A 21,318-nucleotide genomic window follows, 5' to 3' on the forward strand; every position below is an offset into this window, starting at 1 on the left:
TGTGTTGCTGCAACTTCCGTATAGTTGTGGCAAATGTATTTGCATTCATCCTTTCTCTTCTGCTGAATTGTGCACAAGTGTGCCATTACCTTGAATGCGCTGGCAATTCTAGGGTTCTCATATTGGGTTGCATCAACAGGAACAGCAGACAAAAGAATCCCACAGTAATGTCATATTATTACTAAGTGCTAAAAGTGACGCAACCCCCACTCTGAAATTAACCATAACTTGCATCCAATTTGCAAATATGAACTCACACACTGCACTGCTTTTGTTAATGCCTATTTTTATATTTCCTATAATGCTGTCACTTTAATAATCAAGTTAGGATTTACAGCTATATGGAAAATGTATCCCAATGTAACTGATATCATATTTACCTTAAAAGAACCCAATAGGTTTCATGCATGCATCTGAAAAGGGTCCTTTTTGAATTACCTACAATGCTTCTCAAAAATTAGAATTAAAATCGTAATGTAGGTTGCAACTTAAAGACTTATGGAACAAACATAGCCTTCCAATATTTATTTTTAAAAAATCTCAAAACAACTCTTTTCCTGTTATGCATATTTCATTGTGTTTACATAGAAGTAACAATGCATGAATAATGACAATTTCACCAATTTCCCTTTTGTAATAGAAGCAAATGTGCCTTACACAGAATGGAATGATTTTTCAGTGAATCCTCAATTTATGTTGCTTCATTTTAAATTCATTTATGAAAGGACTATGAAAAGGATATTTAAAATGATACATAAGTGAATGAAAGAAAGGAATTATGTAACGTACATTACAAACTTTCTTATTTAGCAAAAGCATGCATTCCCTTGAGATTCAATTATTATTATTATTATGTAAACTCAGAATTACTTTTATAGTAGTTTATTAGCTAGTTCTACAGGGAATCTCTAGCTTTCCAACTGTTGAAAAGTTTATATTTCAATTGCTAGGCCTAAAAATATTTAATTCTAAAACAATTTACCAGTATATAAAACAGTTTTATATTCTAAAACAATATATACTATATGTGTGTGTGTGTGTGTGTGTGGAGGGGGGTGCTTGGTAAAAAAAAAATAAAAGAAAAAGTTTAGCATTCTTTGAAATTCCCCAGTGAAAACCACAATCTTTCTTGATATTTTTCTGGCAGCCTCCTAATCTCTGCATGTTGTTTATAAGAGCTACATTAACTACAAGAATGAGCTATCATGCCGAGATGAGAGAAAATGCTCTGTTAATTACACAGTAGTAGCATGCCATACTACCTTGACCTTTTCAATATTCTGTATTTTTCTGTCAAAGTGTTCAGTGTAGCATTCATGCTCACACTTTAGAAATAAACAAGGAAAGGTCATCCGTTCTATGCTTTCTCTACTAATGAAGACAAGGAAAGAAATGTGGTTGAATTGTTTTTTTGTAGCAGATGCTATTCCAAATTTTTCACCCCCCCCCCCCACCAGTATTCAGTTTGTGTTTCAAATGAGATATGTGTCACACAGACCATAGTTGTATCATATAGCATAGTATTAAGGTATTCTGTAAAGCAATTAAAGCTTACAAATAGCATGACCATCATTTTTGTCGCAATTGTCTGCAGTAGTTCTAATGCTGGATAGGAACTATGCTCGAAAGTATATGTAACAATTGCTGTGAATGTCTTTTAGGCTACACTAAACTTCCAGCATCTCACTTTCTGTAATCTTCGGGGTTAAGTTATATGAGGTAGAATGTTTACTACAGTTCACCCAGTGGCGTAACTAGTGACCAGCAGGTCCGGCTGCATGACATGCACACAGACCCCCTTCCTCTAAAGAATCACAGGGCAGAGATTTTCCAGCATACATGCTGAAAAATTCCTCCCTGCCCTGCCCAAGTGGGTGTGGGCCCAGTTGTGATTACACCCCTCACCCCCCGGTAGTTACACCACTGAGTTCACCTATACCAACCAGAAGGTTGCATACTGGTAACCTGTTTAAAAAATGAATATGTAAAAAAAGTGAAGCAAGAAGGAGTGGGAACCTTAACATAAGAGGAATGTAATTGATGAAAATGGAAAAAAAGCATAGATTATGAACTGAGGGACCAGTTAATGAAGGTTTCCCTTTTAATAGACTCAATTCTATTGATGAATGGGTGGCTTAGAAGGAAATTCAAAAGAGACTAGAATATGTAAAGGTAAACAAATGTCCAGGACTGGATGGTATGCATCCCAGGGTACTAAATAAGCTTAGCTCCATGGTTGCTAAACCTCTTTGCTTCATTTTTTGGGATTCATTGAGGTCTGGCATGGTGACAAAGACTGGCAAATTGATAATGTGGTGCTGCTATTCAAAATGGGACCCTGTTCTCAGCCTCAAAACTAAACTCTTGTTTGTTTGATTGATCTGGGGATTTTTGTGTATAACAAGCTATGTGAATCTAGGTATTGTCATTCATTAGCTACTAAAGCAAATAAAATGTGGCCTTACTGTATATACAAAAGAGCATTAACTTGAGGGTTGAAAAACATAATTTAGCCTCTTTATATGTCCCTGGTAAGGCTTTACCTTAAGTATGCAGTGCTACAGTCCTTAAGAAGGATTTAAATGAGCTGGAGAGAGTGCAGAGACTAGCAACTAAACAGGTAAAAATTATATTTAGGATTTGAGGATTTAACCTATGTCAAGGCTGGAGTTGCTTTTTCTAAAGACACTTGGGAGGGGGCAAAATTACTTTACAAGTACATTATAGAACATTATAGACATATAGTGGGGAATTTTCTTCCCACAGAAAAGATCAACCCCTTTAGACTAGAAGGAACAGAACTTTGATTTAAAGTAGTGTAGGTAGTTCCGCACAATGAGGTTATGGAATGCCCTGCCAGGTGATGTAGATATGGCAGATGCTATTAATTCCAAGAGTAGCTTGGATGATTTCTTGAACAAGCATAATATCCAAGGCTATTCAGATATAAATTCAGATGTTGCTGTGTACAATGTTAATCTTAATCTTACACCATTATTATTACTTTTTCTTTTATAAATCTTTCTTTATTATTTTCAAAAGAAGGGGAAAAGAGGGTACAAAAGGCAAAATAGGGAGGGGAAGGACAACGTTCATTCATCAGTTCTTTCAATTCAGAATTATATATGTTTGTTTGAGTTTGTTTTTGTTTAGGTTTACAACAAGTCATTTCTATGACATTAATAACACTTTAAATATTCTTCCCATTAATTTTAGTGGGAAAAAGGGTGTGGCGCTAGGTGCTAGTTGCATCAGTTAAATATGCTCCCACTGTATAATGCCTTTATTGTGAACAGAGTTTTCTTAAATGGTGCATTTGAAACAAAGGAGTCATTATACTGGTTACTGAGTTAACCATACCTAAGGTTTTAAAAGTAATATTGTTTTTTGTATCTGAACAAGCTTGGAAAAAGTGGTCCAATTTTTCTCTCTCTGCATTTGATACTCATCAGGGAGTCTAGATTGAGAAGAGTGATAGTAATTAGTGATGTAGCTCCCCATAGAGCAAAATGGTGTTTGGCTGCTAACATCAGTCAAAAGCACACTGCAGAATTGACACAGGTAACAAATTTAATAAATATTTCAATTAGTTGAAACTTGACAAACCAAAACTAAATCAGGTTTGTTAGTGATATCTAACAACCCGGGTAGGTGCCTTACTCCCTCCTAGTGATTAAAGATTTCTTTGCTCTTCAAGTTACTTATAACATTTTGCAATACTTAAAAATGTCTGTATGATTCTGCTATGGATTTCACATATATATTTTAAACTCATATTGAATAAACCTTCATGGATTAGTCCCTGTGATAGGAAAACTTTTAAAACACTTATTAATAGGGCTGCCAAATTAAATTATAATACTACTAACTGTGACAATTTTAGATTTGCTTTTTAATCTTCTTTCATATTTATTGATGTCAAAAGACTGTTCTGTTGTGGGAGAAAATTAATGTGTACTTTTTTTTTTAATTTCGGGAAAAAAAATGCCTCACCACTTTCCTTATTAATTTAAAAGTAATCTGCATCAAAATCCTATTTTGAATTATTCTAACACTTTTAGAAAAGGGTAAAAGATTCTATGGTGGGTGCAAGCACAGATTTGCTTCGGAAGGCAAATTGGTTCTGCAGAATGAATGTTCTTATATGCCAATTTTAGTAGTAATGATAGCAAAAGTAATACTGAAAATAATTAGGTTAATTCAGGTGAATATTTCAACTGCGTTTTATCTTGTATCACACATGAATTAAAAAGAATGTTTTTTTGTTTTGTTTTGTACTGTTCTGTCTATTTCATCAAATAATAAAAAAATATGTATAGGACACAAGTCCAATATTTAGTTTTACTCAAACCTGGCTCCAAGTTTCTATTTGCATTTTGTCAAGTTAAAGGATAACTAATGTTTAAACCGAAAAAACTTTTTTGAAGCAGGCACTCAATGAAGGCAAACTTCCACCAGGCAAATAATTCAAAGTGAAGAAAGTTTATTGTGTCCACAGCCTTACGCGTTAAACCCTTAATCATAGGCATTTTCTGAAATTAAATAGGCTAACTTTACAGAGCCATGCCTCAAATATTTAAACACAAGTACACCAACCAAAACACTACATCAAGTAAGTATTCAACCAATCCAAAGACCTTACCAAGGTGCACCAATCCCTATTCAGTTTTAATGGGTGTGGATAGAGGTCAAAAAGGTTAAAACCTTGTCTCTTTTTTGAAAGCCCTATTGGTACACCACAGACTGAATTGAATAGGAAGACATATTGGTACACCTCAGTTAGGTTTAAAGTGAGAGTGCCATATAAATAAATAAAAACAAATATATATATTTTATACATATGTGTTATATACAGATATCAAACTATCTACTTAATACAAGCTTGTATAGTAAAACAATCTGCATAAAGGATATATAGAAATGTCGAGTGGCTAGGGAGAAGATTCAGTGAATACAGATACTGAAGCAAAAATCATTTGTTTCGCCGAAAAAATTGGCGTTGTGCGTCAAAATAAAAAGACGCGCGTCTTGGCGAAGCTAAACAGGTAAAATTTCCCATCCCTAAATTTGTAGATTAATCAGAAATAACAGAATACATCGTATTCACTATTTAAACCCATAGGGAACTTTGTAGCTAAAACAAATATCCATTTGGTTTCTAAGTATAGAAGTTTTCTTATGTGGTCCCCTCTTCTCTGGTCAGGTATTATTCTTTGAATACCCTGAATGGAGAAGAAATCTGTTGCCATAAGTACAATCCAAGCAGTGTGTTACTACCTTCGTGTCAATTTTGTTTTTGATGCTGTTAATGTGTTTTCTTGCTCTCTCTTTTAAGGTCCTACTAGTCTGACCGCCATACTGTATGCCACATTTTCGGCACGTAATGAGATGGTATGGGATGTAAAGGTATTGATTATGGTGATATAGTTGCATGTAATGCACCTGCTTGCTCCACGTTTAAAAGAGCCTTTGTATTCCAACCATATCTGTACATTGCCAATTCTGCTGGGGGATAACACATTTTATTAGTGTTCTGGGTCTCCTAGAAACAATGTCATCTAAAATAGGATCTGTTTTTAAAATTGTTATCAAAGGTTGAGGTGAATTTTCAAATGAAAAAAAATCGAATTTCCTGCTATTTTTTTGTGTACTTCGACTAGGGAATAGTCCAAATTCGATTAGAATTTAAAAAAAAAAATTAAAATTCGAATATTGAAATTTAACACGTACTGTCTCTTTAAAAATTCAACTTAATCTATTTGGAGTTAATTGAAAATCAAAAAAAAATTTTTTGGAAAAATGTTGACTTGAATTTGATCGAATGCGCTATTCATTCGATTTGAATGATTCGAATTGGGCCGAGTACGGACCTATTTGACCCAAAAAAAAAAACTTTGACTTAATTTCGGTTGGTCTTTTTGAATTCAAATTTCAAAGTTTTTCAATTCAAAATTCGACCCTTGATAAATCTGCCCCTTAATCATTTTTTTTACCCAATTTGTATTTATTAAACAATGTATCACAGGGGGTGAATAATCCTCTTTTGAATGCTCTCAATAGGAAAGGCATTTCATAACCTTTCATAACCCCTGGTTATGAGTCTATCTCTTAGGTCACATGACTTTTTTACAAAGTCTTCCTGGTCTGAGCATAAATGCCCTAGTCTCAAAAATTGTCCCGTTGGTATATTTTGATTGAGATGGGGTGGGTGGGCCGATGTTGCTCTTATTATTGTGTTACCAGTGCATTCTTTCCTATATAGGGATGTTGTTATAGTATGTTCATGTGATATAAGAACTACATCATGGTAAAGAATTGAGGTAGCATTTTTACAATATGTGAATTTAAGTTTTAAATCGTTGCTGTTAAGATATGTAAAAAAGTCATTACAAATGTTCTCCCTACGGGTCCAAATAAGTATAATATCATCAATAAATTGTAGAAATACATATTATGTTTGAATGGATTCTCAAAATTAAGACAAATTAATCCTCCCACGAACTCAAACACAGTTGGGGAAGGAAGGAGCAAATTTTGCCCCCATAGCTGTGCCACATTTCTGTGGGAAGTAATCATTGTCAAAAAGGAAGAAATTGTGTGTCAGAAGATAATGTATGGCAGTTAGTAAAAAACTCTTTAAATGGTCTAGAATAAGAGCTATATTTGTCCAAATGATAGGCTATGGATTCAATGCCCAAGGAGTGTGTGATACAAGAATATAGTGAGGATCTATTGTAACCCATATATGAGAGGATTCCCAATTGCAACTTTTTAACTGAGTGATTAGATGTGAACTATCTTTCAAGTATCCAGGAAGCCTAGTAACCAATGGTTGTAGAAAGTAATCTACTAGTTCTGAAAGAGGTTCGCCTAAAGATCCCATACCTGCAATAATGGGTCTGCCTAATGGAGGACGTTCAGTTTTATGGATTTTTTTGCAGATGGCAAAAGATAAGGCAGATGGGTGATTGTACCTTTAGGTAATTTTCTGTCGCTGATGTAATAAGGGACCTTTCTTTCTCCTGGTCTATCAGCTGGAAAAGTACCCTTTGAAATGTTTTAGTTGGATTACTGTTAAGGTGAGTATAAGTTGATTCAACTTTTAACTGCCACCAGGCTTCAGTTACATAGTCAGTCCTATTCATGACCACTATGGCTTCCCGTTTATTCGCAGATCGAATTACAATTTCCTCATCATTTTGTAGTTTATCCAAGGCTATTTTCTCTGCATACGTTAAATTGTATTTTTTGTTTTTTATATTGGTAGAGAGTTTAAGTTTAGTGAGTTCTCTTTCTACTTGTTTTTTAAATGTTTTTACTGTGTCATCTCTTAAGTGAACCAGAAAAAAACAACAGATTTTGGCCCAAACTTTCTAGCATCCAAATCCGGATTTGCACCCACTCTGCCCACCTCAGGGTTATTTTCTCTCTGAAGCTCAATACTATTTATAATACTACAGGTTTCTTGGTAGCTGTTTAAATCAGTAAAAAGATGTGTATCATTTACTTCATCCAAGATGGAGTCACAGTTCAGTGAGTGAGAGGGATATAATGCAAAGTGTGTTTTCTTGTAAATCAGTGTATTACATAAATCAACCTGGACCTGCACATGGGCCTCTTCCTTCTTGTGGTGAGTTATCACTTCATATTCGTACACCCTCATATCTCAGATTTATTATTGCGACAACTAATTTTTATCATAGAAGCAGGGTAGAAAGTCCACACAGTTATGTTTGAGGTCCTTTACCAGCTCAAAGGAACCACAATCTAACCACATTCTCAGAATCTGAAGATGCCCTCAACTGCTGATTCTGTTGAACACATCCTCTTGGCTGATGCCACTTACCTAAGCTTAGGGGCCAACTCATAATATAGAGTATATATAGAATAACGCATTTCTGACACAAGGCTGATAGCATTAGCATTAGAGTTTAGCATTGGAGTTTAATAATGAGCCCTGTAGCATCAGATAATAAGAAAACTCATTCTCTTAATAATAATTTGTGAGGAGACCTAACCTTAAACTGTTGAGAGCACACTGAGCATGCGCAGTGTCACTGACACACCTAACATGATCCAAGATAGAGCACTGCTGTGATAACTTTGATGGCCTGTATTATTACTGTTGCAGTGGTACTGATTCTTTATGCTGGTGGAGTAAGTTCAGTATAGAAAATGCCACTTTTATAGCCATATTAATTGTTTAGGGTTTAGTTCTCCTTAAAGCAGGTAATACAATTTGAGCAAACAAATATCAAATCCTGTGACGCTAATAATTACTGAATGCCTGAAGGCTACCCTAGGGGTAGGGTGTAAAATCTACCAATTCTTCCCTTAAACACAGAACGTTTTGAAATACTAATTTGAAATGTTTTTCTAAGACAGCTTACCTAAAAACCAGATCATCAAGCATCTGTCTTAAAGCTAAAATACTGTAAAAATGTAAAAAATTGTTGTAAGCAGGTATTAACATTATTGCTATGCTTCTCCTGCCCTTTGTCTGCTTTAAAACAGGCTGTACTGTACCTTAAACCCATATACTGCACAAAAAACTAGCAATACATTTACATGCATACAATGAGATTCAATGAAATGAATTCTGTAAAGCCATACCGTTTAAAAAGTCACTTTTAAAGGCATAAGGTAGCAATTTAGTTTAGAAGTAAATCTAAAAAGATGATGCCATTAAATATGTCTTAGCTATTATCTGAGCAGTTCAGAAGACAGAAAAAATACGCTATAGGCAAAAAATTCCACTGGGCCCATTCTTTGTGAAAGAATTCCGACAACAGCATTGTCAAACATATCAAACTCTGCAAAGAGTGTCTTGAATTAGGATGAACTAAAGTCAGTGCTGAGGCAAAACTGTTTTTATGGTGGAGAAATATTGGCGTAGATACACTGGTGTGCGATTGGTTTCCATCTGAAAAATTCCCATTGCAAGTGAGTTCAGTAATTGGTTCTATTATTTTTTGAGAATTTAAAGAAAGCATGACTACTCTTGTACCAATAAAGATTGCATTACATACTATTTGGGCAATGGGGGTTCTAAAAAAAATACTTGATCTTACAGATGTTCCAACACACCTTACAGGCACATGCAGAAAAATAGTAGTTAGTCAGTGGTAGGACTAAATTAGTAGTAGTAGTAGTAGTAGTAGTAGTAATACTTTTTATATCCCACAAGACACCAGTTTGCACATAGAGAAACACAAATCAAATTTTATTTCATTTTACCAGAGCTAGTTTTACAGTTGCTTATTGTTAGGAGACAATAGGGGGCGGGTCCTGCTCATAAGAGCCTTTTCTCTGCAGGGTATAGATGCCACCCTTTGCTGTGTGTGTACTGACTGGTATGGCATTGGGGAGTCAATATGCATACAGGCAGATTTTGGGGAAAAATATATAGTTTAGTGTTTCTGTGTTTAAATCCGCCTAATCTATGCACTGATACATCTCAGTTTTAAAGCACTGAAACCTGCAGCTACTACAGCATTCAGAAATGTAAATTAGGGAGAGGCAAAGCATGCTTTCCCCTTTACTACATTTATTTATATTTACAGCTGTTTTGGTGTGGATGGGGTTTATTTCTTTATCACTTAAGAAACGTGTCCTATTACTATACAGAGTCCATAGGTGACTAAAAGAGATCACATTTTTAGTAATTAGTTATAGACCTGGTAAACTCTACTGTTAAATGTGTAGACACCGATCCATACACAAAATGTATCTGATCAGCAACAGAAGGCTTCTACATTGTGAAAATAATTGCTTCTCACTGTCTACCTATTTTGCTTCTTCTTTAAATTACTTACAGTTTTTAATCATGTAAAAAAAATTAAGAGAACGACATGTAACTTAACCTAAATTGTCAAATGTGCAACGAAGAAGACTTAAACACCATCAGGAAAGCAAGAAGCATGGCAAACAAGGCAACATTTTATTAATAAGCAAGAAAATCCAACCATGCATTGGCTGGTTTTGTCAGTTTATCCAATTATAGAAAATATATTAACATTTTTTAAAATGTGAAATGTAGTACAACTAGTCCCATAACCTTTTTTAATTTTTCTACATCTGTCTAGCTGATACTTGAGCCTTAAGTTTACTCATTTTGCTTTAGCTTGTTCTTGTTTTTAAATAATATTATATCATGACATCTGTTTGTATGCCTCTTCTATTAAGTTATTATGAACAAATCATAATTGTAATATTTTAATCTGTATTGGATAAGAACCACTACTGATACTGACTGTGGCATTTCTGAAAAATAGTTTAGTTGAAATGATCTTGGAAATAAATCTTGTTTTTATACATTTTATTTGCATAAATCGAAATAAGGATTTTCTTTAAAGGTGGTACTTGTTCTGTCCTCCCTACGTATTACCCTGGGGTAGTGTGTAGTTCGACATGCAGCTAAACCTCCCCACACTCCAATAAAGAGACCTGAGAACTGAAGTCTGTAGATTTTACTGGATGGCAAGGGGGATAGGTGAAACTGTAACAAATAACAGAAAATAGAATAAATTAATTGCAATATATAATATATGTTGGCACAAATGTCTATGCAACATAGCTGGCAGCTGGCAGCTGTGGAGGTGATTTGGTGCAACTCTGAGTCCATTTACTTACCAGCGATGCTACCATGAGGAGAGAATGAAACTGTGTGCTTCTTCCATACCATGAGTAGTAAAATGGAGTCTTGGCTCCCACAAGGAATTGCATTAGGTCACATGGTGGAAGTACGGTAACCAGATTCAAAATGCACTGCTGTAACTGGCCTTATGAAGGTGCTGAATATATACAGGAAGTGGTCTTGCGTAGTTACAACAAGCATCCAGTGGAGGGAGTTCACAGCAGGTGAGTCATGAAATACCATAGCATGGTGAAAGCTTATGCTGGAGACATGACAGTACTTTTAGGCTGTTTACCACTTGAAGCAGCAATGTTGATGCTGCCCCATCCTACTGTGTGGTTACTTTACCTGTGTGCCTGTGATATTGCATGTATTTTACCTTGTACTTGTATGTATGCTCCTAGATTATAAAAAACTTGTAATAGGTTTCCAGGGATATCTAGGAATAATCACATGTTGTAATGTAGGTAGGCGGTGGCCTTGAAGTGTACATGACATTGGTGGTGTGTTTTCCTGCTGTTTTACAGGTTTGATATATCATTTTTTTTGTATATTTTGCTTTATGTAAATCTTGTAACCACTTATACAGTCACTGTCCTGTTATGGTGACACCAATTGTATCTGTAGAAATAAGACAAATCAACTGGACTTGCTGTGTTTTTCTTGAAGACTTTCACCAGTCATCCACCTGGCTTTCTTAATTCAGAATGACTTGTAAAAAAGTCATTTTGAATTGAGAAAGCCAGTCAGATGACTGGTAAAACATCTTCAAGAAAAACACAGCAAGTCCAGTTGATTTGGTTTATTTCTACAGATATACCATGACCTGGATGAATTAGAGTCATCACAAACTTTACACCAAGTGCATTTTGATCTATGGGAGAGGTGGACTGGTGGCCTTGTGGTACAGAGCTCCAACCAAGTGCACTCCATCTCAACAAAGAAAAAAACTCAGACATCTTTGCTTTTCTTCAGCAGCTGTGTGTCTCTATTCTGAATGAGTGCAGGAATCCAGTAAATGTGCAGGCTGGTGTGACAAGACTGGTTACTGAAGCATGAAGTATGCCTCAAGAATTGTTCCTCCACATACTGTATCTGGTCATTATGCCGTAATATTGAAGGAGTTGAAAATTGAAATTAATATTACCTGTGATAACAAAAAAGCTTAATTCTTAAATAATAATCACAAGAATGATAAGAAATAATAAACCCCCTATTATTAAATTTAAGGATATTAGAATGTGAAATATTAAGATCATGGAACTCCAAGATGGCTTCTAATATCCTTATATTTTGCCAGAATGGGTCTTTATTTTTTATAATACAATTAAATAAGTCACTAAGCACTAATTATAATTGAGCACCTTTTGTAAGGATTAATTTCACTGATTATGCATGACTCTTAACTATTATAAAAATAATGTAAAGAATGGACCTCTTTTATTAAGTTGATTATATTATTTCCCTTTCATTAATCTTACAACACTAAACAGGTTATTTGGACATGCTTTTTTTGCAAAATCACCAAATCTTTCAGCTTCAGAAACATTATTTATGTTTTCTTGCAGTTCAGTTAACCAACTAAAATATACAATGACTCTAATGCTGGTTCAGGGCAAATGATGACAGTAGTCAGGCAGACAACAAGGTAGCTATTTGATGTACCTGTGCGTGAAACAAAGATCATACAGTACCCTCGGATTATTTCCTAAGTTCTTTATCCAGTACTATGAAACTGCAGCATTTTCTAGAAGTTCTAAGTCTCTGAAAAGTACATTTGTTTTATTCTCTGTCATAAGTAACATGATTTAGTGATAAGAAATCAACGGCTGGTAATGAAATCTGGTCAGTTTTGAAACATCAGCAACAAATTCATCCACTACATTATTTGAGATCAATTTGTCCTTGTCATCCTCCTGAACAAGTCTTTCTAATTGGTATGATAAAAAAATCTATATACACTGTGACTTCAATTGTAGTTATGTGGGTAAGATTCTTTCTTTCTTTCTCTCACGTAGAAGGGATTCAAGAGTTTTGAATCCCTGAACTTTTTTGTTGTAATAATGCTTTCTTTTGACCCTCCCAACTTCTGCATGTAAAAAATAATGGTGAGGTTAAAGGGGTTGTTCACCTTTAAATTAACTTTTAGTATGATGTAGGGAGTGATATTCTGAGACAGTTTGCAATTGGTTTTCATTTTTTTCACTATTTATGCTTTTTGAGTTATTTTGTGTTTTATTCAGTATTTTTCCAGTTTGCAGTTTCCTCAACCTGGTATTTAGGGTCCAAATTACCCAATAAGAGAATGGAATATGAATAGGAGAGGACCTGAATAGAAAGATAAGTAATAAAAAGTAGCAATAACAGTAACTCTGTAGCCTTAGGAAGAATTTGTTTGTTTTAGATATGAAAGCTAGAAAGAGTCAGAAGAACAAAGCAAATAATTGAAAATCTATAAAAAAGAAAAAAGGGGTGTGTGGATAACAGCTCAACAAGATGGAAGCATAGCTCTGTGTCTCTCCCACAGCTCTCACTAAAAAGTGGAAATTTTATCTAAAATGGGAAGCATGACAAAATGAATAACCCATCAAGAGAGGATCCTAGTTCGCACCAAAGTTCCTCAAAAAAGTACTGGAGCCTTAAAATATAAAAATGCAGACATCGCCATAATGCAAGACCTGTCTTGGTACACTCTGCAGCAGCGTCATATGCTTAAACCCCTGACAGACCTCTTAAAATATTTTAGAGCGGATATCCATTTAGTATACAAGCAACAATTGCCAGAAAACTGTACACCCTGGCCACCCCTGGGGACATCCAATCCTTATACTCTAGTTAATGCTTTCTATTCTTAACTTTTGATATGATACATTTTCTATTGAATATGTTATTCTTAGGGGCATTTACTTTGCTCGAGTGAAGGAATAGAATAAAAAAAACTTCGAATTTCGAATGTTTTTTTGGCTACTTCAACCATCGAATTGGCTACTTCGACCTTCGACTACGACTTCAAATCAAACGTTTCGAACTAAAAATCGTTCGAATATTCGACCATTCGACCATTCGATAGTCGAAGTACTGTCTCTTTAAAAAAAACTTCGACCCCCTACTTCGACCTGTATAATATCCCGCAAATAATATATCAAGATTCTCTGGAAGCAAAAATCAGAGATAATATACTGTATCTTTACTCCCCCTTCCACATATTGATGGAGGGCGCCTAAAAGATCTAAGCTTACCTTTTCAAATGCAGGAAGTCCTGGAAGCCATTAATAACCTGAAACGACATAAATGCCCAGGTCCTGATAAATTCATGAGGAGGTAAATGGCCCCCCTATTCCTTTGTTTTATTTATGAAGTAGGCCCTGCCCACCCATAAAGCTTTGATGGCATATATATATATCGATCATACGGAAGCCAGATAAAGACCCCACTATATGTGGAATTATAGGCCCATATCACTACTAAATATCGACTTGAAACTATATACAAAAATTATAGCACAAAGACTCAAACCACTCCTCCCAAACTGGATATGCAAAGATCAGGTTGGATTTGTGAAGGGGAGGGAGGGAAAAGAAAATACTGTACCATGTAAATTCTCCATCTAATAAATTGTGCTAAACACTGTTGAGTGCCTTCTCTGCTACTTTCCATGGATGCAGAGAAGGCATGAAAGTGAATTTAAACTTTAAAATTTAAACTCAAACTTTTTAATAAATAAGCAAACAGATGAGCTTTCTAAAATTTTGAACCAACCCTTATTTGAACCTGTATACTGCATTTGCTAGTACAAGCTCTTCAGGGAGATAACTTCATGCCTTCTCGCCTATTACTGTAAAAAAGCTTTTCAAATCTTCAAATGACACCTTTTGTCCTATAATCTCTTGGGGTGCCCTGGAAACCTCTGGAATGATATACCATTGAATAAGGCATTTAGGAGTATATTGTATTAGCCCCTTTTTATTTTTACTCAAGTGTGGTTTCATTACTACAGCATTTTTATTTGAAAATATAGAGTGCTGCTCAGGGCAAGACTACCATCTTTTTAAACAAATAATATTTTAAGATTAAATTTAAACGTCATAAATCCTGCCCATGATTACACCCACTATGACTTATTAAAGGAAAATGAAACAAACACTTCTGGACAGGGAGCCCAAACTGTTTTTAAATTTGACTTTTTAAACAAATTATATTTTAAGATTAAATCTAAACATCATAAATCCTGCCCATGATTACACCCACTATAACTTATTAAAGGAAAATTAAACCAACATTTCTGGATAGGGAGCCCAAACTGTTTTTAAATTTGACTTTACTTGCTTACTTTTTCAAACTTGCAGCAAGCTTACATCAGCATCCCCTACAATTATTACCATTATTACTATCATCAACAAAGCTAGGAAGGGAGAGAAGCTACAGTAGGTCCAACTTATGAAACAACACTTGTGTGTCTAGTGTAAGGTAGTATTTCAAAATAAAGCAAATATGCTAAAAGCAAATTACACAGACATACATAGTCACATTTGGATGTATATTTTAAAATGTGCTTATATATGAAATAGTATATTTGAATAGTATTTGTTCCCTTTGACTTAAAACACATTTGGTTCTAAATATAAAGCTTTGCTCATGCCTATTTTGCTTGAGATAAAAAGTCACAAGAGTTGACCTTCAGTTACTGTATTCTACATTTTTGTGTTAACTAAGATTCTAAATAGTACTATGTACTTTCTTGTATACAGTAAAATCAACAATATCATAAAAAATGTAACTGAGCTTCTAAACTGTGTAAACAATGCTAAGTGGTGGGTGGATGGTCAGCTATTTAATAAAATGGCATTTTCTCAGAACCAACCCGGACAGCAGAGCACTATCAACATTTTTATCTCTACAGACGTTTGAATGAACCATTCCTTGCAGACCAAACATATTCATCAGCTAGGAATCTCTAGCATATGTAGTTTTCCTTTATTTTTTATGGGAACTTTGAGCATAAGTTAAGGATGTTTTTGGGCTGTCTTTTTTATTCTTGCTTGTGTAAGAGCTGCAGAATTAGCAGTCTAGCCAAAAAATGTATCACAGCTCCCCCACAGCATAATTAGTTGTAATGATAAAGTAGAATAATAAACCTTGCACATAGGGGCTTCTGTGTGAATGCATTATGGTCAGAACCCAACCCAAATGAATATTAAAAAATAAACATATATTGACGTTGGTGAATATATACAGTCGGTGGAGACTTTAAAATAACTCTTGACCCTATGCTAGACACAACAACTGGTAAAACAGCAACTCCACATCGATTACATAAAGCCCTGAAGAATCGATCACATCAGGAAAAATTAATAGACGTATGGAGGATGCAACATCCCATGGACAAAGATTATACGTTCTATTCACAAGTCCACAATACCTATATCAGGATAGTTTACTTGATGGTTTCACATCACTCATTAGAACAAGCAAGGCAAACAGAAATTGGGACTATAACTACCTCAGATCATGCACCAATTTTCATAACCTTAGAAATAAATAAGGCAAAAAACAATACAGGACCTGGAAGCTAATCAATTCTCTACTAACATATTCAAATTATTTAATAGAGGTCATAAAGGAATATAAACTCACTCACGAAGCTGATAATTCGTCTTCATTAACCAAATGGGAGGCCCTCAAATGTGTACTAAGAGGGATTTTAATCAAAAATGGAGCAAGACTTAAAAAAGAAAGAGCTAGTAAAATAGCGAAGCTTCTACAAGAAATACAGGAAATAGAACAATTGCATAGACTATGGGAAACTTACAAGTCTGAGACAACAGTTAAAATAGGAATTGGATAAAAAAAAAATCATAACAAGAATGCAGAAAACAATTTTATGAATATGTAAATAAGAGTGGAAAGCTGCTAGCAAAAGCATTAAAAACGAAGCAGGCCTTAACACATAGACATGTAATAAAAAATTCTTTAGGTGAACTATGCCACACAACAACAGAAATAGGCCAAACTTTCCATAAATATTATACAGCTTTATAAATTCGCTTAACACATATATAAAGAAGACGGGCCTTCCGCAACTAACTCAAGAAGAAATAAACAAACTAGAAATGCCAATCACAGCCTAGGAACTGAATCAGACAATCAAAGCAACGTCGATGGGGAAAAGCCCAGTCCCAGATGGCTATACAACCCTATTTTATAAAACTTTAACAGACCTGAGACCAATTATGTTACAGGCTTTTCAAATGACACACATTCAAGTCCATCTAATGCATTTCTTGAAGCCCATATTGCAGTGCTTTTAAAACAAGGTAAAGATCCAGCATCATGTACAATCTACCGGCCTATATCTCTGCTTAATGAAGATATAAAAATATATGCAAAAATCCTAGCACTTAGACTCCAAGAAATACTCCCCAAAATCATACATAAAGACCAAGTTGGATTCATATATAAAAGGGAGGGAAGAGATAATGTGCTTAAGACGTTTACATTAATAGAACAAATGAGCTTAAGAACAGGAGAGGCCATGATCCTGTCCACGGATGCCGAAAATGCATTTGATAGAGTATCATGGCCTTTTTTTAGAAGCAACCTTGAAACAAGTGGGCATGGGAAAAAAGGCCTTAGCAAGGATAATGTTCCTATATACAAATCCATCAGCAAGGCTCAAAATAAATGGAGTTCTTACCGAGCCATTTCAAATCAGAAATAGGACCAGACAGGGATGCCCTCTCTCGCCGTTGTTATATGTGTTAACTATGGAACACATTGAATTCAATAAGAGGAAACCCAAACATCAAAGGAGTCTACGCGGATTAACTATTGCTATATATAATCTAACCACTAACGTCACTACCAGAAATAATGAAAGAGTTAGAAAGATTTGGAAAATACAGCAATTTTAAGGTCAACATAACTAAATCGGAAGCAATGTCCATAACTAAATCGGAAACAATGTCCATAACTATTCGATTTGATCGAATTCCATCGAATTTGACCAATTCTATGGTCAAAGTACCCAAAAAATACTTCGAAATTTGATTTTTTTTTTTCATTTGAATTCTTCACTCGAGCTTAGTAAATCTGCCCCTAGGAGTTAAAATTATAAATGAAATGAAGTTCAAAAAGTGACCAACATATACTACAAAATGGGAAAAAGAAATTGGATGTGTTTTTACAGATAGCGATTGGCAGAAAGCGTATGCACACAAGATGAGTATAGCAGCAAAAGTGCAAGAAACTAATTTTAAAATTCTTACAAGGTGGTATCTATACCCAACGAAATTAAAGAAAATCTATCCAGTAACTACAGATCAATGCTGGAGATGTAACACAGAAGCAGGCATGCTTACATATTACACATCTGGTGGTCATGCCCTAAAATAAGGTTTTTCTGGGAACAGATTTGACACAAGCAGTAGGAAAACACTTACCCGATGTACCCGAGATATGGCTGTTGTCCATGATACCAGGATCTATAAAGAAGGTTTAAAAAAGTTTTATAAGATTTGCATCACAAGTAGCAAGAGTAATAATACCTAGGAGATGGAAATCTAAGCAAACCCCATTGGTAGAAGAGTGGATACAGGAAATAGAAGCTATGAGGAAAATGGAGGAACTAATTTCCCATGCCAATGACATGCAGGAGAATTATATTTCCACATGGACAACATGTATAAAGTATAAGGAAACAACAGATTCTAAAAAAGTCATGGCAATTGAAGCCACACAGAATAAGTAGAAATAAATAAAATGGGCCTAAATGTGACAGATAAAGCAAGAAGATCAAAAAATCAAAAATGCTGTGGGATGACTACATGTTCCTAATTTTTCTGTTATTTTTTCCTCTCTCTTATTTTTGTTTCTCTTACACCACTGTGTCGCAATGTAAAGAAGATATGGAAATTGTAGTGACATGGAAAATGCCAAGAAATGGGAAAGTTGCAACACTTTTATATGTTGCAAATTCTTCTGCAAAAAATAAAGAATATAAAAAAAATAAACTTATGCACAAAACCTTCTAAGAAAGTCACTTACATCTCTTCAAATAATTTGTTTTCAGTGCAGTGTAGTGACCAGTAGGACACCCCTTGATACCTCTGTATCTTCACCCATCTCACTTCTCCACTGCACATTCACTCCACTCCTACACCTCCAAGATATATGGGCCCTATTTCTTTAATTATACTTACAGGGTTCTGTACATATCACATGTACTTCAGTCCTTGGGGGCAACAGTAGTGTTTTTTTACCTTCTCTTTCCTCAGTATCGCACACAGCTTCAAATCCTCTGCCTCACACCTGACTATGGGTCCTCAGTGGATTCAGATTGCCTTTCCCTCAATTCTGCGCTCCTCCATAAATAACTATTCAGGCAACAAAACAGAGATTCCATTAGATTTATTTCATTTATTTAGATATGAAGGTTTTAAAACATTCAAAACTTACATTCAAGTTTAAAACTCCATGGCAGATGATCCAGTCCCAGATTTATGAAGAGGCCACCAAGGCCAAAGCCTAGGATGGCAGGATTTTAGGGGGCAACATGCTGCCCAACCACACCCACACTGGTTCAGAAACACTGGGGATGTGCAAGAGATACAATAGTTTTTTAAACTTCCTGTGCGGCAATCCCCATTTTCCCTAATAAATGGGAGGGGACAGGGGCGATGAATGTCGGCATGCCTATGGGTGCCTGATTTTTAAATCCTGCCCTGAGAGAATCTGAATAAACCCTGATTCATAAATTAAACTGCAAGGGCCAGGTGACAGATAAAACAGTAAAAACAGTAAAAAAAGAAATACTGTATACTTTAAGTGGATCTGGACACATTACTGAAAACACACACATCATGCTGATTTTATGCCTTTACTTATACATATGAGTGTTCATTAGTGATGGGCGAATTTGTGCTGTTTCGCTTTGCTGAAAAATTCGTGAATTTCCCGCGAAATTCCCGAAACAGCGAAAAATTTGCGAAACGGTGTCGGCGTCTTGTTTGTGATGCCGGCGTCCATTTTTTTTATGCCGGCATCCATTTTTGATGCCAGCGGCGTCTGTTTTTTCTGGACATGGCGACTTTTTTTTTTGACGCTGGCAAATTTTTACCAGCAAATTTTTGCGGCCGTTTTGCGAATTTATTCGCCGGCGGCGAATTTGCGCCTGCCGAATAAATTCGCCCATCACTAGTGTTTATCTTGGAGATCTCCCCCATATTAAATGCTGATGTTGTGGGGGAGGGAGCAACCTGTAGGACCTTTGCAATGGTCAACAACTATTTTACAAAGAAAATAAAACCAGCCACAAAAATACAACCCTTGGTGATTAGTAAGGTCCATTATATGGTATTTATACTGATGCAGGCATTGATATGTCTTATATTCATTTTTGTGGCAAAATATTCAAAGAGAATGTGTGTGTCACAAAAGAAGAGGGGCTGGTGTGGTTCACCAATAGAGTCCTTCATTAGACTTATTAGTGTTTTAAAGTGTCTGTATGGCCTATATCCCAATTTTGCTCAATTTTGGAGAGGGACTGGTGTGGTTCATCCACTGGTTTTTATTTTTTAAACATTATGCCATTTAAAGGCTAGCATGTAATTTAAAGATGCCCCTTTTAAATGAATCATTGGTTTCTTCAATTCCTGTCTCTTCTCCAACTCTCTCTGTCTATCTTTTCTTTCAATATTAATATCTATAACTGATACCTTTTTTTAAATTATGCTAAGAGTAATTCATAACATTAAAGACAGTCTTTTAATAAATTCATTGTAAAACCTTGTTAGACAGATTGTCTTATATCTCTTCTAACCTGAACATTTTATTAATAGAACATGCCTTCTCTGGCATGTGGTTGTGAAAGCTAAGCATTTACATGAAATTGTACAGCATATGAAATGTTTCAGTTCATTTCCCAGCAGTGTTAGTCAATAGCTATGCTTATGGAGAAGGACATGCAAGGTAAGTAAGATCTTACTTGAACTTTCCCTTGGGAAAACTTGAAAACTGAAGGGAGGCAATTACAGACGACCTTGTACTGGTCAGTTGTTATATGCTGCTGAATCGATAGTTAAAATAGCAGCAACATGCTGTGAAAATATTTGCCTTCACTAAATAAAGACCATGAATTTTATTGTTCAGGGTAAAGGGACAAATGCTTGGAGGTAAGAAGCACACAAACTAACAATTACTATTATTTACCCTAATGAATCCTTGAGGGTATCAGCCAGTTTTAGCTCTTCTGCAAGGTCAGTATTTTTTACTGAGATACAAAAGTATATTTGGAAAAATTTAATGAGATCTTGTGGAATTTCTATTAAAACTGGAATGCAGCGCGCGCACACACACACACACACACACACACACACACACACACACACACACACACACACACACACACACACACACACACACACACATATTTTTTTTTTATTATTCTTAAAACAAACTTATAGAACAACAGAACCACTATTTTACAGTTGCAAAAACACATTACAATTCAGAACATTTTTAACATTTTCACATGCTATTAAACAAATCTATGAATTGTATGCATTTTTAAACAACTTAAACAACTTGATTAAGCACAGAAGCAAAATAATTACATTATTTTGTCTTTGTAAAAGGGTAATCCATCATACATTTGTCTTAAAGTGTATAATAACAGTATTTTTGCT

The sequence above is a fragment of the Xenopus laevis genome, chromosome 1L (genome assembly GCF_017654675.1).
Source record: "Xenopus laevis strain J_2021 chromosome 1L, Xenopus_laevis_v10.1, whole genome shotgun sequence".
NCBI classification, from domain to species: domain Eukaryota; kingdom Metazoa; phylum Chordata; class Amphibia; order Anura; family Pipidae; genus Xenopus; species Xenopus laevis.